The 14,810-nt window shown below is 41.0% G+C and overlaps 1 long non-coding RNA gene across 1 annotated transcript in view; it reads left to right on the plus strand.

Moving 5' to 3' along the window:
* Positions 1 to 986: 986 nt before the first annotated feature.
* The window catches only part of LOC106499756 (uncharacterized), an 86,619-nt gene continuing 72,795 nt past the window's right edge, over positions 987 to 14,810 (plus strand). The window contains exons 1-6 of the long non-coding RNA XR_001295246.2: positions 987 to 1,005; positions 1,909 to 1,967; positions 4,447 to 4,554; positions 4,854 to 4,953; positions 12,962 to 13,248; positions 14,279 to 14,446. This is a non-coding gene — a long non-coding RNA (uncharacterized lncRNA). The remainder of the gene's footprint in view (positions 1,006 to 1,908; positions 1,968 to 4,446; positions 4,555 to 4,853; positions 4,954 to 12,961; positions 13,249 to 14,278; positions 14,447 to 14,810) is intronic.

Here is a 14,810-nt window from a genome sequence, read left to right on the forward strand (position 1 = left end):
TGATCAGATATCAGAGGCAATAGCAAAATATGTAAAGCCTCCATTTTCCAGTATATTTCTCATAAATGCCACCTAATTCAGTGAGGATCTCTAGATACTTCTTTAAAATGGGGATGCTGAAATGCAGATTTACAGCTTGACTTGAAGTATACACAGATTTGAAAGTTTCATCCGTGATAATCAAGAATTGATCCACTTTGATAAGAATTGTGTTTCATTTGGTGCCAGATCACCTCTCACATTAGTATTCTTGAAATCAATTTCTATGTTACATTTGATAATATATTGTTTGATTTTGTATTATGTGAAGGTGATCCAACCTTAAAGTGTCATTTCCTATGTGTCATTTTACTAGAGGAAGAACTGCCAAACTTTCATCTGAAACACTGGAGTTCCCCTCTGAATTTGATTTTGATTCTCAGTGTTAGGATTCTGGGCTAAATTAGTTGCCTGCTTTTGAAGTGCGTTGTAAACATTTTCAAACAAATGAATACAGTAGTTAATGTCTTCCAGCCTCTTCTAGAGTGCTGTAAAGAATGTACTTTGAAGTTTTGTAACTATATTTCATTTCTGTCTCAGTAAAACAAGAATTTTATTTCTAGCTAGGCATATCAAAATACATTCAATTATTTTTTTGTGACAAAACCTAGATACAGACAAACAAGCATGTTAAAGGTCTTCAGCCCCCAAAAATCCTATCCCTATTTTTCTCAGCTGAATGTCACTGGAGAAGGAGCCAAGACAGTGGAGTAGAAAGGGAGTGCTAGTTTACTAAACAGCCTATCTAGGCCAGCATACCTTTTGGTGCCCAGCTTTGTGGCTTCATGCTGAATAGCTGTTCTCATTCAATTAAAATATAAAAACAGATTTCCCTCTTAGAGGGAGTAAAATTACTTTAGATTATCTTATTGCATTATCTCTAATTTGAAAAATTGCATGTCAATCTGTTTGTCTTTCACATAGCTTCACCTCACTTGGGAAGACACATCTTGATCCCGCTTTGAGGTGTGTGTCTGGGCATCATGCAGAGCATATTCTGTTTCTCTGTGTGTTCTGCTATGAGTGCCTCGCACTGAAATACTTCCACTGTGTCTAAATCAGTGGTTTAGTTCAGATCAGGAGTGTGCTTCTGAAGCCAATCTGATTGTCCTGCTAACCATGCTTTGATTCACATCACGGAGCAGTCTTGGGGTGCATTTACTGGATCTCTTTCAGGTGCAACTGAAGAGGAAATGCATTCCAGGAGTCCGTCTAATGCTCCCCAGCTGCACTCAGTCCGTAATGGCACCTGAGCAGTTCTTGTCTGCGGTAACCCTCCCTCAGCCACTCCTGGTGTGGATGTCAGGTCCTCAGCACCAACTGTTTAATTCAACAGATCCATTTCCAGTGGACCCCCCACTATTTGCTAGCGTAGACATGGCCTCCATCTTATTAGTGTTGTTCCTTTTAGCAGAGGCAGTGTCTTTCTCTTTGGGTTTGGGAGGCCAAGGGGAAATGTCGCTTAACAATTATCTTTCTGTGAGACCACACATCCAGTTGCGCCTTCTCTATTACAGGAGGGAAGGAGGAAGGAAATCAGTTCTCTGCCAAAGAAGCAGAGCCCAGTCTGAGTGTTTACTGAATATGTGGCTGGTTGTTCAGTGCTAGGATTCTGCTTTGCCTAAACTAGAGAAGCTGGGATCAACTGTGTTTGGGTTTGAATATCCTCAGAAACTTGGTCTAGAGCTTAACTTCAGGCATGTCTCTCCTAGAAAAGTAGGCGAGTAGAGAAAAACACAAAAAGAGATTTGTCAGCAGCAGGGAAGTGATGCAGGGAAGCAGCATGGAGCAGTCTCCTATAAATAACTCTCTGGAGTCTTCTGGGACACATTTTCATTTTCATTTTCACTTTCTTTCTTCCCTTCCCAGGAACCTTCTCCCAAAAAGGAAGTGATAGAGACTGACCTTCTGATGTCACCTTTATTCAGGTAGTATCTTTTTTGAGAGAGCTTGACTCTAGCGAGACTAAATGAAAAAAAAATTTCAGTAATGATGAATTAATGCTGCCCTAATGGAATGTTCCTAGATGGACTGGAATTTAATGCTGTGGCTGTGTAACAAATTTCTTTATTTTAATGAGGTAAACAAAGTAACTGCCCTTTACATCATACTATTAATAGGCTGAATTTGATTAAATTAGAACGGAAGCAATTTGCAGACTGAGGCAAATATATTGTGGAAACACCGAGTTCAAGATCAGTGGCATAGCAAAGATTTCTAGGTATAAATCATAGCCACAGGAGCCTAAATAAAATTAAATTTGAAAAGCTGCCCACATTAGCAGATTGTGTTGTTGATGCTTCTCCAAGGTTTTTTCTTTTTTTCTTTTCCCCTCTGTAAAAGCTTGGTTTGAGTTCTTTATAGATTGCAGTGAACTCAGACACAGAATTTGCAGAAATGTAACAATCCGATACCTCAGCCAAACAAGAATACTTAGTGTTTATGGGACAGTCCAGGGCAGTTGTAAGGTGGTCCTTGTTTGCTGATATTACCATGATTTGGTACTTGCAATTCTATACTATGGCTGAAGCTAGCATTCATTGATATATCTGAGGTGGATGTGTGTCTAGAATCTAAGAAAAGAAAGTGATCTTCTGTAAGATTTTGGACAATTATTTAGTGGAATTTAGGTAAAGTGTCTATGGTAAAAGTATCCTCCAGCTAGAAGTTCAGTTCAAGCTAGCAGCTTGTGCTGAACTCACAAAATACTTGATGTGCTGTTCAGGTATGAAACAAGGTAATTCTGACTGGGTTTTGCATTGAGCTTCACTGGTATTTTTGTAGCTTGAAACTCAAAGGCCCACCATATCTGCGCTTCTAAAGCTCCAGGCTTTAATGGAGACAGGACAGACTCAGTGCTTAACTCATAAGATTTTTTTTTTCAAAAATGACTGTTTATTTTAGCTCCCTTAATCTGGGGGGCTGTAGAAGGGCTCAGACTGAGGCACAGCAAAAGCACCTGGTTTTTGAGAGCTGCCTCTCAATTCCTTTGAGATTCAGGGTCCTTCAAAGTATGCCATGTCAGATGTTCAAAGGCAGGAGTCACTGCAGGGAGGGAGTGCTCAGTAAGAAGGCTGCAGGTCTTCCTCTGAAACTCTATCAATCTACAGATAGGATGTCCTCTAACAGCCATCAGGCTCCCGCTGCTCTGCGAACAAATGATCTGGTGGGTGCCAGTCTCTTCTGATTTCTGATTCTGGATGTTGAATAGTCCTTTTGATCCATCACTGGAACTCAGAGGCAGGAAATAAACTTCAAAGAGATGTCAATGTAGCAATGTGTTACTAATTCCTCTTTGCACTTGCTTGAAGGCTTGAAGAATTTGGGATAAAACTGAGCAATCTTAATGAAACTGCATTTTTTATAATTGTATTATGTACCAAGCTAATAGGTGCTTCAAAATTTTGCTTTTGCTTTAACTGGGAAGCATTAAAAGCTCAAAACCACTGTGAAGGATGTGTTAATTAAATTTATTAATGAAATGTGCTGAGCTCCAGATATATGTTCCCATGCACAAAAATATGGGGCTCCATAATTAAGACCCGTTAAGTATTGTGGCTGTATTGGCTGAGTTAGCAGCCTCAGGTGCTGGCTGGCATTCAATATGGCCATTTTTTTGCTCCGTTAGTTCCATAAATGGGGGGGAAAAAAAGAGAGCCCTAGCAGCAATCCAATTTTTGCTAATGGGAAGGTGCTTAAGATGCAAATGAAAAGCTCTCCTGTCCCCTCTTTCAATACAAATAGTAAGTATCTTCAGTTTGTCCCCACTTTTCTCCTGATAAAAGCAATTAATTTTCTGAGAATAAGCTGTGCAGATTTGCATGCTGCTCAGCAGTTGTGCTACCATACAAAGATCATAGATCTCATTCCCATGTAAGGACACCTCTTTCCTTCTGTAACAGAAACTCATTAATTTTAATACACACCAGTGAAGCAGCTGAGTGGGCTTTGAGGTCTCCTCCATAGCAGTGTGTTGTGTTGCTTCTGCACCACTGAGGACATGATTCTTTTGTTAAGAAAGCAAGGAGGAATACAGTGTGTACAGTCCTAACGCTATCTTGCACAGATATCACAGGGCATCAGCACTCTCCAGAAGCACAGAGACCCTGCTTGAAAAATGAAATGAAGCATTCTTTGTTTTTTTTTTAAGCCAATAAGTGAGGAACATGTGGCGCACTGATTTCTACACCATATGTTTCTTCTCCAAGTTCTCCTTACTCCAGAGTTACACAGGTCAAGACTAGGAAAACTGACTAGGAAAACTACTTATGACCAATAAATGGTTTTCCTACATTTCCTCTGCAAATACCTGTATTTTAGGTGTTTCCTTAAGCCTTCAATATTTAGCTGTGCTGAGACGAGTATAGTTACAGAGCTGTGCATTTGCTTTCTGTGCTGCTTCTTTAGACTGAAACTTGGGAGGCCAGTTCCATTTCTACCAATTCCTAAATGGACCTGAAAATCTCAGCCCAGTTCTGCCAGGATGAACAAGAGAGGCATTCATCTTGTATTCAGGTCAGTGAAGCTTTTTAGAGGAGGCACACAGTGGTGCTCAGGACCTGAGTTTATTGATTCAGGTCCAATTCGGGTTTGAATTTGGAATGAAGCTTTGATTCAGCTGTTGTATCCTCCAGCCTATTTCTCCCACCTCTGAGCTGTCAGTACAAAAATAAATAACAAATGGAGAAACTGAAAATGTCAGCCCACTGTGACTGAAGTTAGTACCCAGGCAGAATGCGTGGTGATTTCTGCATATCCAGTATTAATCGTTTTCTTATTTTGTTCATTAAAGAAATTTCTGTTATTTAATTCAGTTTAGGTTCTGCAGAATTCCTCAGGACTCAGCTGTGGGGATTAAATCCAAGCAGCAGTTCTTAATGTTTTTAAGATCAAGTCTTCCTTTTCTTTTTTCAGGTATGTCTTTTCTGGTTTTCCTCAAGTTCATATGCAATTTTCTCTGGTTTGCCCCAAGACTGTTCATTCTAATTTTACAGGCCAAACTGTCTCCTTTGTATACAGAAATTCCCCACACTCCAAAAAAGGTGTGTCCCAAGCTCCAGCAGAGCCTCATCCAACCTAACTCTCCTGAGCAATGTTTCAGGAAAAGGAAGGAAGGAAAGCATATTGGAAAGTCTCCCAGTAACCCCATGCTGTTGTCTCCCTGTGGTGGTCTATTAGTGACTTGTCAAGAACTGCACTCATTAATCCAGTGGATGTGCTGCGTGGCAGAGGTGTCTGCTGTGTGTGCTTGTTTGCAGTTCGTGTACGACACAAGTGCACCGTGCGGTGCCTTTCTGTTCCGCTCTGTCAGCAGGGGGGCGCTTGGGCAGCACAGAGGCAGGCAGGCAACCTTCCTTCCTCGCCCTGCTTGCCTCCACGACAGTTGGGGTGAATCCTTTGGCACAAAGATGAAGCAGCACCTTTTCTGGGAGCACCTGAGTGTGTTCTGCAGAGCAGGCTTTCTGGAGCGCAGGATGGGCCAGAAAGAGCAGGCAGGGAGCCTGTGGCATGGGCAGAGACTAGAGGGAGTAGACACAAAGACAGGCCTTGGAAGCGCTGGAAGAAAAAAGGTTTTCCTGGGGACCCAGGGTGGTTTGTTGCAATCTGGACATGTAGCAAAGGTTACTGTATGTATTGCCCTCCCCCATGTTTGCTTTAGTGTAAATGCTTTCATGGCTCCCTGAGAGTTTTATCAGCTAACAGAAAACTAATTTCTAGCCAGATCAACGTTTCAGAATCTGTACACCGGACTCTGGTTGCCAGTCAAATGGGAAGGAGGTGAAGGTTGTGATCTCTTGGAAGCTGTGTGGCCTCAGATCAGCGTAAGCTGACTGGAAAAATTCTCTCACCTTTGGTCCTTGCCCTGTCAGGCAGAAAATAATTTACCTCAGAGTAAATAAACTACTTGTTTATATTTAAGTGAATCACTGGAAGAGTTGGTAACACCCATTTACTGTCTTGAGGAAAGGCACTGTCCACAGCGAGATGTCTGCATTCCCCGAGTTGGGGCATGCAGTCAGGACCCTGGTGGCTGGCATGCTAAAACTGCCTGGCTTGCTATCAAGAAATCCTTGGTGGATGACTGAGGGAACTTGGAATCAGAATAGTAGGTCTGAGGATGGAAAGACCTATAAATCAACATCCTCCCTCTACCTTGAGTGCTAAGCTAGGCAAAAGGAGCTGGATGCCTGGCCAAGAGTCTGGGTAAATATTCGGGGAGTGTGGTGGCTAGAGAGAGAGGCTTGCTGCTTGGACAAAGGGAAATCCTTACTGTGAAAAATCTTTACAAAAAGCATTGAAGTTTCCTACCCAGGGAAAAACTCAGGCCTGGAGATGACAGAGATTTACCAAATGTTGCATTTTATAAAAAGAGCCAGACGATGGCAGCATAGAATGCAACAGAAGACAGAAAATTCCTGGGTTAAGTAGCAAGAGGCTTGTCCTTGAAAATGGGGTTAGAGTTCAACTTTTCCATCTCATCCTCCACTTCAACAGTGACTTTTGAAACATAGGTTTATGGCTTTGGGAAGAAGAAAAGAAAACAATGAATTTGTTCTGTGTACCTGTGCTGATCTTTCATAAGCTGTGCAACACATCAGCTCAGAAATCTTTTCTGTGTGTCATCAGTGATAAACAGTTCTGCTTTATCCTTTCAGCAGCTGCTTCAGATCTAGAAAAGTCTTTTTCCCTTAGCTGTATAGGTTCTTGTAGCAAATCCAACCCTCTACAAATCCCACCCTGCTAAATCTTGTCATCAAAACCTAATTTGTAACCACTGCAGCCTCTGAAACAGACTTCAGAACACAACTGAATATAATGGGAAATACAAACCACACCCAAATGTTAGCTGTTCAAGAGAAAAGCTTAACAAGTAATGTCTGATTCAAAGATGATTGACTTGAGCACCTAAGAAACTAGTATTTGCTTTGGTCATGTGATAGAGAATTGCTGTGTCTGTGGCAAAATTCCCAAGACCTAAGACCTGTGTCTTAGTGGAGCACTGCCTACTGGTACTGGCAAAAGACAGGATGATCACAGTGCAAGGGCTGTTTTTTCTAGATCCGCTGGTTTGTATTGGCCACCACAGCAGGGACTTAGGGTTTTGCACAACCCTTCAGAAGTCCTTCTGCAGAGGCAGCCACACAGTCCCAGGGGAACCAAGCATGTGGTGAAGCTCTTTCAGGACATGCACTGTTATGAGATAGGGGAGACAGTGGAGCAACACAAAGTCAAAGCACATTCACAGCCACTGGGGACTCTGGACATGCCTCACCTCTGTGTTGGTAGCATTTGGAAGTGAGATTCCACCTCTGCTTGCTAGTAGTTCTCAACTGTGGGAGAAGTGCTACAAGCTCAGGCTGCTCCAATGGTTTTATTTTAATGTCTATTGGCACTGTTCCCCTCACAAACTCATAGAAGTAAGTTTACTGGGTAAGCAAAAGATAAATGTCTGTAATACACTTGAACATTAAATGCTCTTCTGCCAATAGAGATGACTAAATTAATGCTCCTTACATCTGCAGACTCCTCAACTTCCTTGATTTAATTTGAAATTTCAAGAACATGGGTAGTTTACATTACTGAAGCCCTTCAAATGAAGAGATGCTGTGTAATTGAAGAGGAACTGTGACTGTACTGACTTCCTAGTTTCTGGGTGCAATGGGCGTATAGGACATTTAAGTGCAAGTGTTTTCTGGAATAGCAGATTCTCTCATTGCTGCTGTGACATGCCCTGGCTTTACAAATTGCAGTTATTGTCCAGTTGGCCCTGGTGCGTGGAGCAGAATTAAGTCTCTCTGCCTACACTTCCTGCTACCTGCAAAGGAAATGGCCTCCCCTACACACAGAAATTGTCAAACCCTGCCTCATTGGACTACACTGAAAAAAAAACAAAGAGAATAATTTCTCTTCTTGCATTTGTGTAAGCACCATCCTTGGGACTGTGTTCATCATGGGTTTCCACCCTAACGCTGGATTCTGGAAGCAGGATTCTGACTTATTCTGGTTCCATTAGTTATGGTGGTAACTAAGGGCTTTGGAGCTAGAAAAATAAGGGCTTTGAAGCTCTGGGATATTCCCTTGTGAAACTATACCTAGGACAGTTCAGTGTTATGGCAATAGAGCAGGCTTCAGAAGAAATCTTTTCCTTTGTGTTCATAAGAGATCTTACAGATGGTAGGTGTCAGGTGGGTTCCTCTGGCTGGTGAAAGCAAATTCAAACCATGCAGTGGCACCAGTGAGTGACGTCTGGAATTCCCATTGACAGGGAGGCTGAGCCCTCATCTGGCATATGTGCAGAAAATGGGAAGGGGAAAATACCTTAATGGAAGAAAGAAATGAGATGCCTGCTGTTACTTATTGTCCAACACAAACTAAAATCAAACCTTGCCAATACAGACAAATTACTTAATATCCATACAGTGCTTGGAAGATCTAAAATACTGTAAGTGCTATTATTATTATTTTTACTACAGAAGCTAAGATTGCTCTTCTAAATAGATAGATTGGAGTTTTCTCTTCAAAACATTTTATTAAAAATGGCCTATGTGAAATTTTTCTGAAAAAAAACAAATGATATGGTACATTTATCAACACAGTAATGAAAGCATTCACAATTAGACCCTGCACTTTATATAGGTTTGGAGGAAAGGAATTTTTGAGTCAGCATGTGGTACCATTAAACATATTTAAAGGTAGTTTAATAATAGTCTTTTCACGTCCTTTTAGTGCATGTGATTCTTACTTTAAGAATAAAAAAAGCAGATCACTCCTGGGGGTTGAGTGCACTGCATTCATGCTAGTCTGCAACTCTGATTGTAAGTACTACAATCAGGAGGGTGAACAAAACATGACCATGAAAATGGGCATCATAATTGTGGAGTGATAGTGCTAGTGCCCATTTTCCAAGAATGCTAATTAGGCGCGTGACAGGTAGCAAGAGGCACCCAGAACCTCAGCACACCGCTTCCCCTCAGAGATGTGAATTTCATGGTATTCTGGGCATCTCTTCTAACCCATAATTTTCACGACAGCAAAGTATTGGTGTTCATAGTGTACAGTCTCAGCTGTTATTCCTTTGGAGTGAACCGGAATATCCTAAGACTGTATCTTGTCACAGTCAATTTTAAGCACTTGAACATCTCCAAGAAAACACTTTGTTCCTAATTAGCAACTAATTTAATATGGAAAAGTTTTGCAGCTGTCACATGGCCACGCTGAAAATGCTGCACTGTGGGCTACAGAAGATTACTCATGCTGGAAGCTGATGCCCTTGGTACTCCCCTTGAGTAAGGACAAGCCTTTTGGTCATTTAATAAAGGATCAGTAACATTGTCAATACATCTTGATCCTTTCTGGGAGGAGAAAGGCCACTGTGGTTAGGTTTAGATAATGAGGGTAAGCATGATACTAAGAGTGCTGTGATTTTGTGTGACCAGGCTTGGCTTACTGCAGGCAGAGGACAGCAATTCTTAGAAAGAGAAGCTCAAAAGATAGGATCTGGCAGCTGAACTTCCTGGGTGCTTTGAAAACCTCATCTCAAAATCCTGTTAAATGAAACTAAATTTCCTGTTTCCTATTAAGTACAGTGAATGATTCTGTGGGAAGTTGTTCTGGGAGCCCTATAAATATACAGCATAAATTAAATTATGTTTTGTGTCTGCTTAATATTCATTTAATTTGTTGAGCAGGATTTAGAATTGACTTCTAACAGCACATAAAAATAATGTGAATACATCTAGAGGAGATAGTTTAAGACAAATAATCTAGTGTGAAACAAAACATCAGTGGTAGAATGGTAAGCAAAGAAGGTGACATTTTCAGGAAATGGGACTCATTAAAGCAACTTTATGTTGAGTCTCATTTGAAAATTAAATAGTGACTGTTTTCTTTGCTGACTCTAATGGATATTAGACTCTGTCATGTGCTCTTTCTCCTGTTGTTCACTTTTGCTGGGGTAGATAGAAAGAAAAATTTATAGCATTTGAAACAATTGCTTTTTCTTGATTATTCTAACTTATGTAGTGACATGCATGACAGTATCAAAAATTGTCAGTGTCTCCCACATTACCTCATAATGATCAATATTAAAAATAGTGTAACTTTTCCTGACCATATTAGCTTCTGGGACATTCAGATTAAGATAATGTATACACATTTACAGTGTCTATGTACAGTAAGTCTGCAAAACTAGTATGAAGTTACACGCTTAGTTTTGTGTCTTATTTTGAATGTCTATTTGCATATCACTTTAATAGAGTTGCATGTGTCAAAAGGAAGAAAATAGTTTTAATGAATTGTTGTTTCACACAGAGAGTCAAATTGTGCAGACTAAAACTGCACAATTTGTTCCTATAGTTTGTCAACCTACATTCCCTGTATGGTTTCAGTTTGCTATGACTTTATTCTTCACAACTAGTTCCAAGCTGTTTCACAGTGTTACTGTGTGCTATTATGTATCTGCCAAGTTTTACCCCAAAGGTATTTGCATTTCAGTACTGAGTGAAATTCCTCCTGTACAGTAGATGATTTGCAAGGTGCTTTGTGATATTTGGTGATAAAAGGTGCTATGTAAATTATCTTTACTACCATATGGCCTGTTCCTTTTCCCAATTTAAATCCACTGGGAGAAATCTCTCAGCAACATCAACAGAAGTGCATCTGGTCCACACACAGGCTATGAAAGAGTATTCTTTTGGTTTGATTAGTCCTTCTATGAAAGTTCAAATGTATTAGACATCAGAAGAAGAAACAAAGCCTCTCAAAAATGAAAAACACTATACAGTGTGTTTGAGGTATGCCAAAAGCTGCTCTCAGTACACGCAAGCCTAACAAATTTTAAATTGGCTTGGCCTGAGTGAAAATTGCTTGTAAGGGGTACTGCTTACAAACCATCTGGGCTTTCAGGTCAGTCGTTTGCTGCAGAAACACTCCCGACCCTGCATATTCAAGCACAACATGTTGCTAAGTTGTCCTTTTCCCTGTTGCTGACCTCCAGTGGGCAGATACCAAAGTGGGTGATGACTGTTGCTGCAGCCATGTTCTGTGCTGCTTTCTGAGGAGGAAAACAAGTTGTCTTACCAGTGGGCTGTGCTGCTTGTCATGGCTGCAATGCAGGCAATTTCCTTCTACTGCTTGCTGAAAAGCATGCCAGGTTTGTGTCAGTGATTCTTTCCATTGCAGCCTCTTGTAATCTGAAAACATTTTCAAAATAAAAATGACAATACCAGTGAGAATGAACTTTGACAGCAGTAAAATGAAATGTGTGGGAGGGAGCACTCAATCTGCAGAAATTGAAAGAAAATCTAATTCCACCTCTAGTCCTGCAAGATATGGTGTTGGACCAAGGACTCATAGTACAAGTAGCAACAGTGTAATTCATGTGTTGTGAGAAGAATCCCTTCTGGTGCATGCAATATTGATACTCCAGGGTTTTCTCCATCTGTTGTCATGTATGCTGAAAATGTAACATGTTTGAGCCAGGAAGGCACTTCGTTATATCATGTGTTTACTGTGCCTAGCACAGTCAGACCCCTGTCAGGGGGTATATAATCACTACTGCAGTAAAGTAACAATTTTTTTCCCTTGGAGACGTCTCAGGAATGAAGGAATAGTGATGTCACTCCTAGGTTTATTAGCAGCTTCTTAAAAATAGCTGTATTTTTTAATATCTGAATGCTGGTATAAAAGTTACCTCATTATTATAGTGAAGGTCCAGATTTTCAGGTAATATAGTTTGTAGAAATCTAATGACAAATGGAAGCACAAATGTAGCAAACAGCAGTATGAGAAGAGACTATCTGTACTGGTAGAAACATAAAAACAATAATTGTAGTACCTGAGGCGAAGGTAGGAAAGGGAAACTGGGCTCCCTGATGGCTCTTAGCTCTGAGGGAACAGGCCGTCAGCGTATTTCTAAAGCGTGATGTCTCAAAACTGTTACCTCTGCCCAGGCAGAAGCAGCCACTTCTTTACCCCCAAGCAATGAGAAGCTGGACTGCAGACCTACAGCCACATTAGCAGCAGTGCTCCTACTTGTAATCCTTGTCCAGGAAAGAGGGTGACTCCCATGAGTATATCTGTGTGGTTCTATAGTGTTGCAGGCAAAATTTTTGTAAGTCAGTGGGATTAATGACTGGAGTGAACTATCAAAGGAGGTGATGGACTATCCATTGCTTGACTCTTTCAAATCAAGACTGGGTGGTTGTTGGTTATGAAGAAATTCTATAAGCTTTTAGAGGTAAAGTTAGAAGATTTAATGACCCTTTGTGCTACAAAGGTCCCTTTGTGGACGGTAAGTGTTAACCATATTAAAAGTTTATCATGGATCAAGAAGTAGGTGCATAAAAGTAAGATTCTGTCTCTATGTGGTGGCTTCTAGGCCTTTTTTTTGGTCAGTTGGGAATAGGAATTTTTCTCCAGGAAAACATTCAAATGATTTTTTTTTTAAGTTTTTTTTTCATCCTGAATTAAGACAAAACCCTAGCAGTTCACGTTCCCTCTCAGGGTGAAAATTATGGTTTAGGAGAACCGGGTTGGAATTTGCAGTCCACAGTCAGGTCCTCCTATCCTGCAATAAATTCAGCAGAGCTCTTAAAGTCTTCTGGGCTCCAGGACTGTCTTCTGGGTTTAGAAAATATCAGGGGAAAACAGATATTAAATAATCTGGCACCAAAACCAGCTAGAGCAAAAGGCATTTTCTCCGCAAAAAAGCATAATGTAAATGGGATGAGAGCTCTCTAAAACAAGCCAGCAGGTTCTTTTGCACCTCTCCTATGAAATGATACAAATGTCTTTCTAGCATCCAGTAGTAATAAGCCATGATAAAAAAAATCCCTCAGGTAGCAGGGAGCATATGTCTTTCTGAAGAAATAATAATGCATATTTTTGCTTTAATATTTTAATGTGTGTGTTTATATTTTAGGTCTTCAGAAACAAGAAAGATGACAAATGCGGTTGCTTAGGAGATGGAAGATACACAATTATGAATATTTCATTCCCTAACTGGGTCATTCAATTTTTGGTCATAATGCTTGAAGCACTTGACTGAAGTCCAAAGACATGGAAAACCCAACCACCCCCACCAAGCATTGCCACAAGATCTCTTCAGTGAGTCTTTTCAGATGCTGAATTGCTGCAGAGAGCAAGATCCCTGCCACAGACCTCAGTCCACAGTGAAAAAACAAATCAGTGCCATGTGCAAGAAGTGAGGTAGGTTCCTTAGTTACCGTTTCTGGTCACTGAGCCAAGTTCAGATAGCCCTCTTAGCCTCCTCTCTCTGTTTTCTTTCTCAAAGGCAGTGTGATATTTAATTGGATATGGTTTGTTTCTTTTTATGTTGAATACAAATATTTGTGATATGCTTTGTCAATGTGACATGTTTTGTCTGATGCGGTCTTACAGAATGTGAGCTCAAATAGATTTTTTAAATTTGCACAATTGGAAGTTGTTTTATTTTTTCCTTTGTCCAGACAACTGGTAGTCACACACACACACACACACGCACGCACATGGATGGTTTGTGCTGTACTTGATGCTGCAGGAAAATGCATAATCATTTTTTGGATTTGAAACATGTACTTTGCTTCTTTCCTTTAAGCAGCTTAAATGTCCTGTCTGGGAGTTAGCTAACTTCTGCATCCTGGGCAGATAGAGCAAGTCCTCTAATGGTATCACAGTGGGGTGACTGGAATGCCAAGCAGCTCCTCTTTTTGTAGAATTCATTCAGCCATTTAATGGTTATATAGAAGCCATTTAATGGTTATATAGACGTAATCTTTTCTATGGAATTCTTCACACATTCTACAAGATGACTGAAACACCTTCCTCCTTTAGGCCTGCTCCCCCCCTCCTCCCCATTATGGGCTGAGTGAAAGAATTTGTGAAGTTATGGGGGCTGTCCTGTGTGATGTTAGTGAGAAGGGACAGATACAAGTGTCACAATGAATTTGCTGCACACTGCTTAGATGAGGGCAACTGACCAGTGTTCAGCAGCAGGAACAGGCCAGACCAAAGACACTGGTAATGACCAGCCCTATCCATTAAAGGAAGTATCTGTTTTCTAATGCCAAAGCTTTTCTATTTTTTCAGATGACTTTAAGTGCTTGGTAAAGGTGCAAGATTGACATGCAGAGGTGATACCTTGTATCAGACAGACCAGGTGATTGGAAAAAAGACAAACTTCGGGGCACAGAAAGTCTGTTAAGGACCATGTGTTTTGAAAACTTGTTTCTTTCTCCAGCTATATCTGTTGGTCTGATAAAAGAAGTCAGCTCACCTGGTCAGCAACACCACAGATGTGAAGCAGCCTAACAGGGAGCTGTGCCCAAAGGCTTTGCTGCCTTCTACCATGGCTCCAGCTCTGTGTTTGGGGATGAAAGCATCACAGCATTCAGCTCCTCTACACCAGGTAAAGGAGAGGTGTGATGCAAAGAGGCCTTGGAAGTCCCAGAGCTCACTAGGAAGAATTTCTTCCATTCTAGGTCCAGCAGAAAGTAACCCTGGGGGTGCTCTCGGAGGGATCCTTTCTGTGGCCCAGAGGTGGGGCATAGATGTGTTACCTGCTTCAGGAAGATTGCCCTTGCTTTGCTGGGCTTCTCTCTCTCTGATTCATAGACAGTCTGTGAGTAGGCAGGGCTTGTCTATCTGCCTCTTCCCCAAATGTGCCAAGAAAGAGGCTTATGGGCCAAATGGCCCAACCAAACAACTTTAAACACGGCAGTGTTTTATAATCTATAGTATCACAGAAAATAAGAGACTTTCTCCCTTTGCGA

This window comes from Apteryx mantelli, chromosome 8, assembly GCF_036417845.1.
Source record: "Apteryx mantelli isolate bAptMan1 chromosome 8, bAptMan1.hap1, whole genome shotgun sequence".
Classification (NCBI taxonomy): Eukaryota; Metazoa; Chordata; class Aves; order Apterygiformes; family Apterygidae; genus Apteryx; species Apteryx mantelli.